This window comes from Scomber scombrus, chromosome 7 (assembly GCF_963691925.1).
Source record: "Scomber scombrus chromosome 7, fScoSco1.1, whole genome shotgun sequence".
In the NCBI taxonomy this organism is placed as follows: domain Eukaryota; kingdom Metazoa; phylum Chordata; class Actinopteri; order Scombriformes; family Scombridae; genus Scomber; species Scomber scombrus.
Window position 1 is genome coordinate 8,597,847 of NC_084976.1, and position 17,365 is coordinate 8,615,211.

Consider the following 17,365-nt stretch of genomic DNA (forward strand, 5'->3'; position numbering starts at 1 on the left):
AAACATCCACTTACTAATCAGCAAATATATGTTCAATGCAGAAGGACATTGGTGTGGAGTGAATTTAATATCTAAATTGAGATATTGTATTCTAATTAAACGACTGTTCATTTATGTATCATTCAGTGAAATATAGGTTTTGTGGAAAGCACTGAAACTGGATCCTGAAATGTACCTGGTAGTTCCTTTAACTGAGCTATCTTGACTTAATATCTCATTTTTGGCAATGATTAAAGGCTTCTGCTTCACAATACAGGCTCAGATGCTTCTAATCCTGCAGGGTGATATATTTTGGAGTAAGCAATCTGGCTGTTGAAAAGTTAAAAGTTACCAATAATGAATGAAACTCAGTGGTTTGTGGAGAGGAACCATTCCCCATTATCAGAAAATGTCAGAAGTCAGTGCTCCATTCACTTGAAAATGTCTTTTCTCACACTATTACTCTTGGAGAAGTTTTCCTTCTAATAGGGCTTTTTGTAATACTGCAACTCAGCAGATGAGGGCAGAGTTTGTTGCACAACAAAGAGGACATCCAATGGTCGGCCCTAAGTTGATTTCAATGGTTTTATATATTGCGATGAAGGATGAAAATTTTAAACTAACTTTAAAAAAAATAAGGCATCAGCTTTGATTTAATTCTAGTCAACAGCAAATCAGATTGGATTTTTTGCTGGCATGTAACTCAAGCACACTCTTTTATACAATTATAGAACAGTAAAGCTCAATCAGGACTGATCTTAAATTACAATTTTACAGAGACCTTATAAAACCATCATCCCTCATGTCTTTTTTTTTCGTTACCATGAATAAAACCATTAGCGCCTCTGAGGCCTCCTGTTGGCTCTTGTCAGTTCTGATGATATAAGCTGATTGAAGATGCAGCCCAAGGCACCTCCCAGGGTGGAGGAAATTATTTTTATCCACACATACAATATGTGTCATGGCCAAACTTCCGAAGCCTAACATCAACTGCAGACATAGTGTGTTGGCTTCTCCTAGCTGCTTTTTCAGAGGTGGTTGATGGCGTGCCAAAAAGGTGATCACACCAAGTAATAGAGAGAGGTTTAAGTTCTGGAGAGTTGGTAGTTCAGTCTGCCAGAGAATTAAAGCTTCACTATTTTGACCACATTTGTCTTAGAAGAGCACCAACCATTCACTAGCTAGGGAATACAACCTGCTTTCTCACCTCTATGTCAGCATTTAATAGAAACATTTTGGCTAAATGCATCCCATCACTTCAAGATGGGTAGTTAGCAGCTAGCTTTTGTGGTAGTTGATAGTAGAATGATCAACACTGATATTTAATAAGCAATACTGTTAATGTTAGTTAGTAGGAACCTTCTAATTAAACTTTAAGTGCATCTTATTATTGTATTAACTTATCATATCACTTTAAAAGCTCTTAATTGGGATCTAAAAGCTGTGCAGTTGGAGCATCTATTCCTGTAGCATTAAGCTAACCTCAATTTTAGCAGTTAGCTAAGGTGCAAAGCTTTCAATATTACGTTTCAGGGTTGTCAGGCAGATGTCAAAACTTTTACGTCATCATTTGTAAAAGTAGGCAGTTTGTCATAACATGTATAGCATATTGGGGGATAGCTAGATGTTATCAATAAACATAGCAGCACTTTTAAATAACATATCTGAGTAGCTAATGTCACATTACCACGAAAGTAATTCTTACTAAATGTGAGCCAAGTTGGTTGATTTATTTATAGTCCGTTAGTCAAGTTCAGTTTGAAGGTGAAGTAAAAAAAGATACTACACACAGCATCATTCATTTTCTCTGGTTTATTATAAGTTTGTGATTACCGGTACATTTACACTTTACACTTGGTAGCATGCAGTAGCTGCTCAGTAATACAGTATGTGTACCACCAATACTGGCCTGGAGTTTAATTTATTGAAAATAATCAGAATAAATAATCAGTCTTCTGATTGTTTATATGAAATACTTCTGATCTGAGTCATTTGCATCAGTCCGGGTTCTGTAATACAAATTTAGTGAAGCATTGATCAATTATATAACATTTAACTAAATCAGAGGGTGGAGACTCTTACCAACTGTTTTTCAAAGAAAGGTCAACATATCTAATATTATTATAAATCAATTCAATTGTCTAACAGTGTGTTTGTCAATGTTTATGTATTTGCATGATTGGATTTGAGGGTGTCTACTCTGATGTCAGGTTGTGACAGCTTGTTTTAGTATGTAATTATGCCTCCATGTGTGGAGGGAAATTTATAGACAGCCACCATGCTCTCTTGTTGTTCTCACTGATGTTTTATTATCAGCTGTACCTTGCAGAGACTTCGTCACATTGATCTGTTAGCCATTCGATATACTCCTTCTGCAGCTAATTAATGTCCCTTGTCTTAAACACTTGTCATTGATCAGCAGGAGCAGACTTGGAGGATCCAACATTGACACAAGTGATACTTCAAAGCAGCCACCCACACAACACACAGTTTCATTACTTTTAGCCTGGGGCGGTGTGTGGCGGGGGTTAATGTAGCATACAGGCACAGACATGAAATTATCTGAAATACAGTAGGTTACTATAACAGTAACCGACCTCGCTTATTGCATCAGTGATATAATGGCCTGACCTTTGAATAACCAGTGACGAAATACAGTTATTTTCTTATAGTCATCCTCACACAGATGCTTCTGGCAGCTCCTGATGAGAACATGAATGTATTAGTATGCAGGTTCAAATGCAGGTCTTTTTTTAGAAAACTGAGGTAAGCAACAAATAAAGTAAACCTAAAACATGAACTGACTGCAGTGGCTCCATGCTCATTCAGGTCTGCTAAGGAGTTTACTTCAAAGTGAACGTTATTGATCTATGCATATACCAAGAAGATAAATAATTAGATTGATTAGATTGATTAATTTTTTACACAAAGACAGTGCGTGAAAAGTTAAGTAAAAGCTTAGAAGCTGTAATGAAAGATCACTTTGGCTTAATTAAAGTTTGTTAGAAGGCTAAGTGAAAATCAAAGCTCTATCATGGCTTAGTTAGTTTTGTCTGATAGTCATTGGTCAGAACACTGCTTTGGAGCGCCATGGTATTCCTGTGTAGATCTCACTTTGATGCTTAATGTTTAACTGCTTCTTTGCTCAATCGGCACTGCTCTCTGTTGGTGTGTAAAAATCCCATTTCCTTATCAGTTCGTAACTCCTTCCGAGGGAACATTGCTGTTAGGATACATTATAACCTTTCTCTGACCGGTGCACCAAGGCTGAAGTAATTTAACACCATTAAATTGATTCAGGGTGCATGCAAAATAAAATAAAAGGAATTTCCACCAAATTGACATGGTGTGAGTGGTTTATGACGGGCAGGTTAGTTGTACTTTATTGGAGCCTGTTTTGGTCTAGTTGTCATCAGCAGGCGTCATGACTCATCCAGGCCTGTCCAGTGTCTGGGGATGTCTCCATGCTGCACTTCCTGTTTGCACTGCTTTTCCACTGAAGGGCAAACACCACCATCAGCTGTGCGGCTGTTAAAAGCCCATTATGGCTCCATTACCTGGCCCAGCCTGCAGCAGGCCCCTACTCAACAAAACAGACCCCCTCTATCTGTCTGTCTGTCTGTTCCATCCTGACTCTGTCTGGGTCACTGTTTCTTCATCATCCCAGGGTGAACTGAGGAGAAATGAACAGCAGTGGTAGATAAAAAATCCATGGGGTCAGAACACAGTGGGATGGTCTTAGCAACGGTTGCTTGACCAGACATTTAGGGCAAGGTAGCTTTAAGGGCCATTCTGGTCATTTTGCATGTTAATACTGAAATCAAAGCGAATATTACCTCGCTTCAGACAGCCAACGCTTCAGACAGCCAATGCACCAGTTGTACAGACATAACCTTTAAACAAGAAAGAAATGGACGCACCAACCATGTACACCAACTGTGCACATGGTTGGTGCAGTGTTTGTGTGTTTGTGTTCAGTTCAGTCTCTGATTGATCTCAGAACTCAACAGAAACTCAAGGTTGTTCTGTCCTTTCTTTCCAGTCTCTCTATTCTTTCATCTCTGTATGTCTTGAGATAAGCACAAACTGTTTGCTCAAGTTAAAAAATATTTTCAACTCATACAGACCTCAACTTCACTTCAGTTCTTGCACGTCTAGTCCATTTAGGGTGAAGGTTTGTTTGCTTTTTTTCTGAAGGAACAAAAGCTTTTTTTTTGACAGAACAACAAATAGTTCAATAGAAATATATAGCACACAAGCACTAAAGACATACAAACAGTGTTTATTAGTGAACTACAGTAGCACATACATGTGCAGTCTAATTAAGTTTCTTACTGGCTGCCATGCAATTGACTGAAAATGTTGCTCTCCCACCCACTCAAAAGTTTCTAGATACTTTAAATAATCAAAATAATAAAGTTTTTAATACCAGCTCAACACCAAATGTCAAGAATGCATAGTTTGCCAGAGCACATAATAAAAATAAGTTATTAATAATAATAATAATAATAATAATGAGGAAAATAACTTTTGTGTTGGCAGAAATGTGAGGCATATGATATAACATATGGTATACAATTACAGCACCCAAAAGCTTTGGATCATTGTGGTGTTTTATCAGTATTCTGAAACTCTCTTTCATGCAGTAACACTTAACATCCCTCCAATAACAACAAAGATAATTAAAAATTTCCTCCTAAAACTTAAGAGGCACAATATTTTAAAACATAATAGCATTTAATGGGAAAACTGAGCAAACAAGTAGTTCATAAATCTATTGATATAACATAACCTCCTCAGTTTTCATGTCAGATTCATCCCTTCTCAAGGTCACACTTGAGCTACTATCAAATTGAATGATATTGGAGTAAGCCAGTTATAGCTTACTTCATGCACTGTGTGCTTTCACTCTAATTGCATTTGGGACTTCTTAAGGGTGGAACAGGCTGCTTCACATTGCATTGATTTGGTCAGAGCCCGTTGGGTTTAGTTAGAGAGCTCTTCTTTAGTTCTGGCTGCGACAGATTGGGGGGAACATCCCAGACTCCCCACTCTTTTGAAATTCGATTTTCCCCCAGTTAAGTCTTGTGAATATTTAATATCTTGTTGAGTTTTTAAGGATGAAGAGCTGGATTGAGTTAATGCAGCATCGTGTGTGATGCACACAGCTAGGTTTTCATTCACTGACGTGCTCTTCCTCTGGCTCATACAGCTCCCTCTGCTTTTTTCTCTAATCATTGTATTTTCATTCTTCATATGATGGATTTATTGTGTGCTGTAAACAAAGAGTGTAATACTTTCCAGTGGATAAAAAGGTAGAAGAAAAAGCTTTTGTTTGTACATGGCTTTCATTGATTTTTACTTAATCAGACAGATATCCTTGAACCCCAGACAAGAGCTGTTAGTTGTCTTTAAAGTTGTACAGACATCTTAACAAGTCTGTTTTACAATCATAAAACAAAATTAATTATTCTTTGGAATAGGGGATAATATTGTGGGACTGGCTGAAAACAGTTGTAATATTCTGAATTTGTCTTTTTTTCTATTATTATTGTGGCTGTTGGCCTCTGCAGCTGAAAACAAATTGACAAGTCACTTTATAATGTTAGATTCATGTAGGGAATATAGTATTTAATCTATATCCTCTAAAACCTGCCCCCTTCATTTTTCCTTCTCTTAGACCCTCAAAATCCATTTGGCTAATTTAGTACACTTTAAGGCAATTATGTGCTTGTCGCATGTGTGTTTTTTCTGTGTGCATGTACTCTACATTCTGACTGTGCTTGTGTCAGCACTGCTGAGTGTGCATGTAACAAAGCATTGAGAATACGTGTGTTTGTGTCCCTGCTGTGCATTTTGTCAGTGGTATACTTGTAAAAGTGCAGTGGCTCAGTCATTTGTCTCTGTGGCGGAGGCAGATACGGGCTGGTACGGGCCCTGGCACTGCCAACATGAAGCACCTCCTTCCCCCTCAAAAGCTGTGATTGTTAAAGGGCAGAATCCATCACTGGACTAGTGTTCTTCGGTTTGACACCATTGTTCAGATTCTCCCTTTCACCTCACTTTCTCGCCTCTGATCTCTTCCCCTTTCTTTCAGCTTTTTTTCTTTCAGTCTCAAATGGATGATCTCCACTCGACGGAAAAATGCAAAGGCTACAACTTGTGCGGCATGCAGATTGTTCTCTACATTCCCCTAAATGTGTTCCTGATTATAAAGGCATCTCCATCTCCTCCTGCTTGCATCTTTAATCCTGATAGCATTTCTTGTGGTTACACACCATCTCTCTGGGCTCTCTGCATCTGTTTGTTTGTGTGCCATGTTGTAAGAGTGTGTGCATCAGTGTAGCCATGAGTTCAGGAGACCACGTCATCTGGCCTTGACCATCTGGCAGGACAATCAGTGAGTGTGTGTGTGTGTGTGTGTGTGTGTGTGTGTGGGTCTGTGGCTACAAGAGTCCAAGGGGAGGGGATGATGGGTAACCAAGAGAGTACAAAAGCGCTACGCTAGCTACTGCATCCCATATGTTAGACAAGATGAACTGGAGTCTTTGCCCCATTGGGAGGAAAACAAACTCAGCTTAAAGTGGAAGTGCAGCTGTGGAGGAGCATGGAGGGTTTGACATTTTTATACAATATGGTTTATCCACAAACATCCAGACTGTGTCTAAATTCAGCTGAGAGGGATTACAATTGATATCTGGTGTTACACTGCGCCTCAGATGTGTAATGATTGACTGCTAGTCGTTGCACTTTGCTTCGCTGCTCATATTTGATTTTATCATTGGGGCCACAGTGACAGATGCTAAACAGAGGGAGTTCCACATTCATGCTCACCTAGACCAGATGGCAGAGACCTCAGTGGCTCTTTGGTGACTCGCCTTGGGTCCAAATTTGAAAAAGTCTGAGTTGTTTTGCATTAAAAAATCAAGTGAGTGCCAATGATGGTGAGCAAAACTTTTGTCTCACTGGTAGTGTGTGTTTGTGGGTGTGTGTGTGTGTTAGTTGATGGATTGTCGTTAGATAGCTTTTAGCTTCATCTATGTTACCACCACTCGTTGGACTGAACAGTATTCACAATATCAATATATCTAATAACGTAACACATATAAACAGATTTGTGAACTCATATGTGGCTAAAAGTCGGGGTTCATGCTACGTCTTGTCCAACCACGCCTCAAAGCACATTTTATGCACTTTGTACATAAAAAAGCGACAGAAGAAATATTGTAATGCATGAAATGTGAAGAATAAAAAAGAGCTTGAGAGCAAAGTAGAAAACATGCACACTTTCTTAGCACCGCTCACCTAGCGAGTTGCTGCATGAAGTGGTCTCAATCCATCTGACTCCATCCTCCACCAACAAATTACGCTGTTCCATATCAATACTTTATGCTTTGGTGCATTATAAACCTTTTGTGCCACCAGGTGTGTGAGAACACTGAATCGCTTCTTCAAATAACTGCTTATAGCTACACAGGCCTAATACCACTCTGATTTATTTACAATATGATCTGGATAAAATATTTGATGGATGATTGTTACAGGGCTGCATCCAACGATTATTCTCATTATCAAATAATCTGCAGATACATTTTGAATTCTCCTCAACCCAGAGTGATGTACAGTTATATAAAACAGAAACAAAGCAGCAAATCGTCACATTTAAAAAGATCGAAGCAGTTTGTTTACAGCTCTAGATTGTTACACAGTTTCTAAAGCATTAAAATTGCTTATTTTTCATGACATTTCTTTAACATTTGGAAGGTGCTAAGGTTGTTGGTGGTTGACAGAGCAGAAACTTTTTCAGATTGTGTTGGGATTTGAGTCTCTCAGGATGATGTGTTTCTTGTGCCAGGGGTCACACAAAAGAAATCAAAGTGCAACATCTTAGTTGAAGCCTTTGAGACAACTATCCAGCTTGCGTGTACGTTAAATGTCTTTTGGCCTCTCATGTCTCCATGGGTGAGGAAACGTCCCTGAGTACTACGCTGATTGCATCAACCCATATTGAGCTCTATTCTTCTTGTTTGCTGTCCCACTGTCCTACTAGAGACACCCATTCATACCAGCTGCCAATGAAAACCTCATCCTCCACAAACACGTCTGTCATGACAGAGATATAGTACTGTATTAATACACCAGGCTCCCTTAACACATTCAAAATTAAGATTCATGAGTGAGCTTGTAAGAAAATATAATTAATCTCAAGTCACAGTATTACTTATTACTGTGCTTAATCCAGAAATCCACAATGAAGTCTGAGAAAGCTCAAAGAATATTTAAATGTGTCAAGCAGTATTGCCAGTGTTTGATGGTTTCAAAGTAGTTGCCAATTCATTTTCTGTCAATCAATCAATTGACTCATTGCAGCTGTAAACTTGACGAACAGTAGCACAGTGACACAAAGCCAGGGTATTTGTTCAATGTTGGAGAGAATTAACAATATCTCTGCACTTAGTACTTTCAAATGGCACAAGCTCCTATCGATTTTAGGAAACTGTCCCGGTCCGTTCCCGAAAAAACAAGGTGATAAAGAAAGAGAAAGAGAACATAGCTGCTGTTTGTCAGTGAACAAATCGATATGAGAAGCTGTTGGCAATGATAGTCCAGGGCTTTCATTATATTTGGTAGAGCTGCCAGGTTAGCCCCACAGCTGTTTGGATAAATACAGCAGCTCTGACACTGCTGTGTATATACAGTAATGGAGTTTGCAACACTCATAGCAAATCAAACCAACGATGCTTAATGCCACATTTCTTGCTTGCATTTTGAGAAAATACAAATATTTTAATAAAATAAATTAAATCTTGTCTTTACTTTATCATCAGTTATCAACAGTTCTGTGAAGTGAGAATCACATTCTTCCTTATTTAAAGTCACTGCTCAAAGTGAAGGTCAAGGGTCATGAACGGGGCTTGGGTTGAAAGAAGGGAGTGGTTCTGCGGCAGCTCTTATCTCGTCCAGAAAAATCTCTGGAGGACTAACGTCCTGAATACCAGATGGGGTTTCAGAGACAGAGAGAGGCTTTTTTCTCCAGGCTTGTGGGTGCTTCAGATCCACCATGAATGTTGCAGCAGAGGGATTTTCACCCTTGGGTAGGAGGTTTGGTTCGGGGCCACATAGCTGTGAGTGTTTTTTCAGAAGAATACTTCCCGTGCCTCAGTCCCACCACAGGCCTTGTTGTTGTCCCAGAAGCCGGGCTACACATCCTCTTCACGCTGAGGAAGAGGAGGAAAAATGAGGAGATTGAGGCCCACTCCCTGCATACCTCTTCCCTTCTAGATGCTGATCTTTCTCCTCTTGTCCAGTGCTGTATTTCTCAGATGGACCGTTTTTGGTGTCTTCGTCTAACCGTTTACTTCATGGTACAGGAGGCAGGAGTGGTGATGGTAATTGTTCTGCATCATGTCAATTGTCCCCTGTAATTTCACCAGCATTATCAGGCCATCTTGCCGCTTTAGTTGTCATAGGGACATCTTGGTGTTGTCATGGTGAAATCATCAAGATGATGTAACGGGCTATTATGGGCTCACCCTCAGACTGCTTTAGTGTCTTGGCTAGATTATAAGATGCTAAAAACATATTTCAAGATAAGATAAGATGGATGTTATTGTCCTAAATGAAATCGGTCTTGGACACATGCATCATCTGCTGTTAAAAAAAATACAAATAATATGTTGCATGCTGTACACTGCATGCACAAATTACACACTGCCTATCTTACAACACCCCTGCAGTTATCATAACAGTACACATAATAAGTGCAGTTAGGGTAAAGCAGTCTCGTCACATGGATTCATCATAAAGTGTAAATGTGTACAGTTAAAATTAAAAGCAGCGTTACAGGGGTTCGCCTCTGGCCAGCTTGCCAATTAGGCCTTTGATTGACAGGGCGACAAAGGAGTTCTTAAAGTGATTGAGCGTGCACTGGGGAACTCTGAAGCGTCTGTCTGAGGGAAAAAGCTGGTACTTAGGGTGGAGGACATGGCTGGGGTATGAAATCATTTTCTGGGCCTGTTTGATGATTGTTTCATCAAAGGCAACCTAGAGTGTGAGATGCTGCCTGACTCCTGTGATTTTCATGGCTTCTTGGCTTTCAACTATACACTGAGGTGGTCAAATCAGGCTACGATATCATACTGCAGAATGCTCTCACCTGCGTCATGGTAGAAGAAGAGCAACACTGTCTGGTTGACACTAAAGACCCTTAGCCAATGAAGGACGTGTAGTTGCTGTTGGGCCCTTGTGCAGACATTTTCTACCTGAACACTCCATGTCAGTTTGTTGTCCATGTGTATGCCCAGGTATTTGTAAGAGTCAACCTGGGTTATTTTCTGGTCATGGGTAGTCACTGGTGAGTGGCCTCCTCTGTTTTATTAGTGATGAGGGTAAAGAAATGTTTGTTGCACCTATGGACAAAGGATAACTGTATCATGTAATTGTAAGCAGTACTGCATGTCCATTTATTGGTGTACAGGGTGCACAGGACTGGGGGACTAATGTACTCCTGGGGGGCTCCGGTGCTGATTGTCAGGGGTTCAGACAGGGTTCTGTTCACCCTGACATGCTGGGTGCCGAAATGAGGAGTACCACTTGGCCTAATAGGGAAGGGTTTGACATTCATCTGTTACAGTGTTTTCAGGCGACCATGAGGCCGCAGGGTGTTAAAGGCTGAGCTGAGGTATACAAACAACAGTCTTGCACAGGCTCCAGGTTTCTCAAGGTGTTTAGTCAGTGCACTATACTGTTGGTCCCATTATCAGTGCTTCTTCTGATGTATGTATGCATGCAAACTGGTAGGGATCCAGCTGTGGGCCTAAATCTAGCTGGTAGTTTGCGCAGCATGAACCAATTTCTCACAACAGAGGTTATAGTAATAGATCTAAAATCATTATTCTCCTGTCAACAGGGTTTCTTAGGTAGAGGTGTGATAATTGCCTTTTTCCATCGTGTTGGTACAGTGTGAGAATGTAGGTACATCTGGAAAATGGGGCACCAGGCAGAGGTCAGTTCATCTGCACATGTTCTTAATAGAAAAGCAGAGATACCATCTGGACCTGTGGCCTATTTGAAATTGATTTGCTTAAGGACAGCGTTGATAGATTTAGGGACAATATCTAGCCTGTTGACATCATCAATAGCAATACCATCTAGCACTATGTCACAATTAGTAGAGAAATTATATTTGTCAGTTTTCAGCTCATAAAAAAAATTCAGCTCATTTGCTGTAGCCAGTTCATCTACAACATGCAAAGATTTCCTTAATGTGTTTCATATTGGTGGCTGTTTTTATTAAGTCCCATTGTGTTTCTTTTTTTTTACTTAGTTTGAAGGTTTTCCTTTATCACCTCCCTACAGTGTTATCTTGCTTATTTGAGCCTCTGGTTCAACTCCTTTTGTACATTTTTTACTTATAGGTGGTCATTGGTCTTAAACGCCTGTTTTTTTCTTTTAATACAGTCCTTCACCTCCTCTGTGATGTAATGTTTGTTGTTGAGGTAAACTTGTATTATCCGTTTTGGGATCATAGTGTCAAAACAGAGTTTTATGTTGTCTGCAGTAACTTCTGTGCCTTTTTACAGGTTCAGCTCTCGGGAGAAGGTATCCCAGTCTGTGCATAAAAAGAAACCTTTCAGTGTTTCTATACTGTCATCTCTTCATGCATTGATAGATTTAACCAGGGCTTTACTGCTCTGTAGGGCTGTCGTGTATGTGGGCATCAGGTGAACAGTGTTGTGGTCAGAATTAGACAGGGGTGGTTTAGCTAGGGATGCATACAAATGCTTTCAGTTACCATAGCACTTGTCTAGAGTCCTATTCTTCCTGGTATCACATTTAATGTACTTTTCAAAACATGGCAATGCAGTGTTTCATTTGCAATGATAAAGATCTCCCATGATGAAGATCGGGGTGTCTGCCACCTGTTTTGTTGCCCTTGAGGCATTGACTTGGGAGATTTGGGAGCACATAAACAGAGCATATAAGGATCTTACCAAACTTTCGGGGGAAGATAGAACGGCCTGAGAATCACACATAACGGCTCCACATTAGGGCGGAGTGGGGCTGTCTGCACCATTTGTCATTTATGTACAAGCAGAGCATACCTCCTTTGCTTTTCCCTGACGGCTTGTTTCTGTCAGAGCGAATGTGTGAGAACACCTCTACTTTAACAAGACAGTCAGGGATCTCTGGGTGTCACCAAGTCTCACTCAAAAGCATGATACAGAGCTCATGGTACTCAAAGCATCCTCTTGTTCGAAGTCTTTTTTTTTTCATGAGGCCAGCATTTCTTGGTGCTAATGAAGGCAAACATCCCAAGTCATATATGTGACAGAGTATATGCAGTGGATGGTAGGGTAACCAGATGACAATGTTTGAAATTTCGGGCGAGGGGAGTTAGGGGTGGGGGTGGTCACATGCATTGTCATCTGAGCTGTAAAACATGTTCTGGTCAAAAAACAAGGCTAAAATATCTTATATTTGTTCATGAAGTCAACTGTCATTAGGAAAAAGAAACAATTTATTTTATTTTATTCATTTCATCAGGATGGTTTGATTTCACTACTGAATTTGGCTAAAAATTAACTACAAAATAAATAATTCATGTACAGACATAACAGTGCCCATTTGATGGCAACACAGAAAGAATGTTTCACAACAATCAATACTTAATGTTCTATTAGGCTATAACTAATCAAAATTCAGGTTTAATCAGATTTTTGGGACAAATATTACAGGATTTGGGGCAACTGCTCATATTTCTAGACCGTCCCAAATTGTTTGGGGCTATCTGGTCACCTTACTGTCACTTTTCTGGCGGTTTAAGGACCCTGCTGGCGATGGACATGTCAGAGAAACTGACGTTATCTGGGGATTTCAACGCATAAATAAATCTGGTATTTATGAAGCCAACAAATTGAAGGCAGCACACTCTCAGCAGACCCTTGCCTCTCTCTGCAGTGTTATGCGTCAGACTGCTGGATAATTGGCCCTTAGTGTTGTTTACAAGTTGTTCTTCTTTTTCATAGAGTTGCACAGTGATAGCCCTTGCAGCTGGAGGAAGAGAGGCTGTTTCTAATGTAGTGAAGGTCTATAGAAAGGAAAACAAAACACAAAGCATCATATTTGGCTTTTTTATCTCCCCTGTATTCTTTATTTGAATTTATCAGCAACTTAAGTAATAGTGAAAAAACAAATGTGTGACCAGAAAGATTATTACCCCTCTCTTTTCAATATCCTCTCACATGTCAGCTTAATCACAGCAACAATCAACCATGAACTGTTGCATTGAAGCTGAGAGTTTCCAGCTATCCACTGACTCCAAATCAAACGAAAAACATTTACGCCAAAGATTGGTCTTAATTGTCAGACTGAGCATCACAAACTGTTGCAATTAGTGAAAAAATGGGTTAGGTGTGCTCAAGGTGTTTAGTATGCTCTGCTAGGTGCTGATTGACTGGCTGAATGACAGTTGTTAAACTAAAGGTAAGACTGAATTGTGATTGGATGCAATTTTTGAGCCAAGGTCTAATTAAAAATTCAGCACAATGAGTAGTGCAGGCTGGCACACAACTGTTAGTGACACAGCCACAGCAAAAAAAAGTTGCTTTACCTGAGCTCTGTCTGACCTGGACTGAATAGTGGAGACTGTATAAAAGGAACGGTTGTAACAAGAAACATCAAAGGTAAACCGTCTGTGTGCAGGAGAAAAAAGCAGCACAGTGAGCTTTTCATTTGTGAAAGTTAGACGGGATACGTAGATATCCATGAGGCAAAAAGACCTCCAACAAACAAACCAACCAGAACATCTCGTCCTGCCAGCTTCATTATCCAGCATGCTGGGAATGTCGTATTGCATTAATTGCACTTCTGTGGGCTTCCATGTTGCTACAAGTCATACTGAAGGATACTGTTCCAATTTCCTGCTTCTCCACATAAAGCACATTAAAAATGAATATACATCAGATGGATGGTGAACTGCAAACTTAGTAGAATAGCTGTAGTTTAATCTTTTCTATCATATTTTGCACATTCAGCTTAAACTTTCTAAAACACTTGGAATATCTTTCACAAAGATACTTTTAGCTCGTTTGTTGTTGTTGTTTTGTTACAGACATATTGATTTATTCAGTTTAATAACTGTGTATTTTCATAAAGACAGGTTGGTTTGCAGACAGTTCATAACAAAATAAAAACAGCTGATCACAATCACAAACAGCAATAAAAGGATCATTACCTAGTCTATTTCTACTTAATGTATCTTTAATAGCAACCAAGGCATATCAGCAACATTGATTGCTATTTGGTACAGGGTATGATGGGTGGTGAAGGACACCAATAACAGTCTAATCTTCACCATACAGAGAACATATCTAATCTAAGCAGGGATCAAATAAAATCTCTAAAGAGTAAATAACACCATGATAATTACAGGAAGAAGAAGAATACTGCTTTATGTGAGACATGAAAACAACACTGGCATTTCGGATAGAATCAGTCATCCACCATCTTTCATCATTAGGCAGTTGAAAACGTGTGGGAGGGGGGTTTGTGTTTTTCCGCAAAAGAGTACGAGGTTGGAGAGTGAGTTCTGATTAGGCAGAAAAGTCAGCATCCGGTTCAGTAATCACTGAGTCATCAGCATTGATCAACCATCCTATCAATCCTCCCACAAATGTATTATGGTCAGTTTGTGCATTGGGAGACTAAAACTCTGACTTAATGCAGCTTTAATAAGAGCACACAAGCAGTCAGCTGAAGTTACTCATCAGCACATAACCTTTTTATGGCCAAACATTGTGAACATGCAGTCAGTGTTTGTTGGAATATTGTGGACTGTGGTGGGCCATTAAAGTTCAGCCGTGTCAGGATTTTTTTCATCTTTGTAATTTGTAGTTTATTGATATTCTAGTTGCAAATTGTGACACCACTGGATGTAGAAAAAGGGAGCAACAGGTGATGGATAATGGAAATGATTTCAGTGGACTCATGGGCATTTCACTAGAAGAGACAAAGAGAGCAGCTGTCTTATTTATTGTACTCTTTGCAGTAAAATGATATTCAATGCAGTGGAGAAAAATGATATTGTTCCCTCTCCTGAGTGAACATCATGATATGACATATTTACTGTAAGGTATAAAAAAAAATAGTTACATGATTGTAGGCAGCTTATAAATGACTCAGAATGCACTGTCATGATTTTAATGGACTGTGCCACTGTGCAGGAGAGTATAGCTCCACATACACGGTCACAACTTAAACAAAATGAGCTTATCCCACTTGCTTATTTTGCTGCGATCCCTCACTGATCCATAAAACGCATGCAGAGTGACTCTCTAATGAGACTCAGTGTTGGCTGCTGAGATCACGAGCCAGCTTTTCTCTCCAGTGACTGGCAGGTTAAGCTGTCTACTAACAAACTCCTGGAAGAAACTAGAAAACAAAATATTTCTGAAAGTTTGTTTTTAACTACCGATAAAAGTTTTTAAGTCAATAAAGTTGCCAAACTCCTCCAAATGTAATGTATTATTGAGATGCTGCTGTGTTTTCAAAGCTCAGGGGTAACTGCAGAGGTAAAAAAACAACAACATTTTATCATTTTAGGTTGCATAACTGCTAAGTAGGATTAGAATTAATTGAAATAAATCATATGATTTTGGCTCCTTATCAACACTCTTACTTAAAGCCAGTATTTTTGACAAATGATGCACCAATTTGTTTCATTTTTGCCATCAGAGTAATTTGAAAGATGCTATATTCACATACATGCAGTTGCTTTTATATCAACTTCTTTTTCCGACTTCAAATCCCATTTTGCATATTGAATATCCTAGTCATTGAGGTAAATGTGCCCTTACACTTTTTACAAACAAAATCTGGATTTAAGAACCTACTCAGTCTCTTAATAGGATGTCTCATCTGCCTTGAAGCAATTGTTAAAACTAAAAGATTTTCATTACCTTGCTTTTCAATGGGGAGTTTTTGTACCTCAAAGTGGCCTCTAAAAGTAGGGACTTTTTTTGTCAAAGGTGGTTTTCACCTTAAAAAGAATTGAATTATGAGAGAATCAGACACACTGGGTGAGACAACTTTCACTAAGTGCTTTATACAGCGCTGCAGTGTGTGTGTGTGTGTGTGTGTGTGTGTGTGTGTGTGTGTGTGTGTGTGTGTGTGTGTGTGTGTGTGGCCCGGCTGCCGCAGCCGTCTGGGGAGTGATATTATGGAAGTGCTGGAAAAAACAGATCTTGCTGCAAGAGAAAGAAATTATTGGATCATTTTTATTAAGGCCTTTTTATTGCCTTGTCTTACTACAGACAGTCTTGGCAGATAGGCTTCTAATGCTATTGATGATGATGCTATTTGGAGTTCTGGCAAATTTGAGTTTTGTTGGAGAGCTGAAGCCAAGCAATGAAAAGTTGTTATTCCATAGTGAGGCATCATTTAACATTTAATCCTAACCCTAAACCCTCAAAATACCTTCAAGTTTTAATGTGTACTTGAAGTTTGATTCTTTCTATCTTTCTGTCTCTGAGTGTAATGACTGGTTGACAACAAGTACATCATCTCTCAGTCTCGCCTCTGGATAAACAGCAAGATGAAAGAGAAACAGCCAAGTTGAACACTTTTCAGTAAATATTTCTCTGACAAAGCTTTAGTAGCTGTCAGTGTAGCAGTGTGTGTATGTATGACTAATAGTGGCTCCTCGGGGCTGCCTCGATCAGAGAAGGAAAGTTTATATTTCTTTATGAATTCAGTCATATTTGTACCTACTCTTCTTCTAAATTCACAATTGATACATGACTGGCTAATCCGCCAAAGGGGAAACAAGCTCTAGAGCTCAGCGGACCAAATGATGATGGATTATTCTGCTGTTTTTACTGCCACAGATGCATTGTTTTACATCTACAACTGCCACAAATCATAGCGCGCATTTCTTCATCAAACTAACACTCGCCCTGCACTCAGAGACAGCAGCCTCGTTGCCCTCCGGGTTCCAAATCAGATAAGTGTCACCGTGCATTGGGTTGAAAATCCATACTTATAGGAGTTATTTTAGTGACACTGGGCCCTTTTGTTCCTCTGTAATAACTATGCAGCTCTGACAACAGGCCACTGTTTGAGCCAATATTAGCATGCAGATTCTCTGGTGTAGTGCTACACCATTTCTGCCAGTACAGTGTGTATATTGTTTTGCAGGCAGGAATGCACTGGATGTCCTCTGCTGTGGGAGCTGGCCAGCTTAACGGATAGCTGTCAAAGTGGATGCTAGGGGAACAGCTGTAGTTCCATCTCATTGGATGTAATATGTTGGAACATGTGGCATTTGTTTTAATATAATTGAACTGAAAAATGAACCATGAGATCGTAGGGAGATGGGGTTAATGCA

General features: G+C 39.6%; 1 protein-coding gene across 2 annotated transcripts in view; it reads left to right on the forward strand.

Moving 5' to 3' along the window:
• The window catches only part of LOC133983709 (myelin basic protein-like), a 45,810-nt gene that overhangs the window by 27,649 nt on the left and 796 nt on the right, over nt 1-17,365 (forward strand). The gene's annotated exons all lie outside the window — the stretch shown is intronic.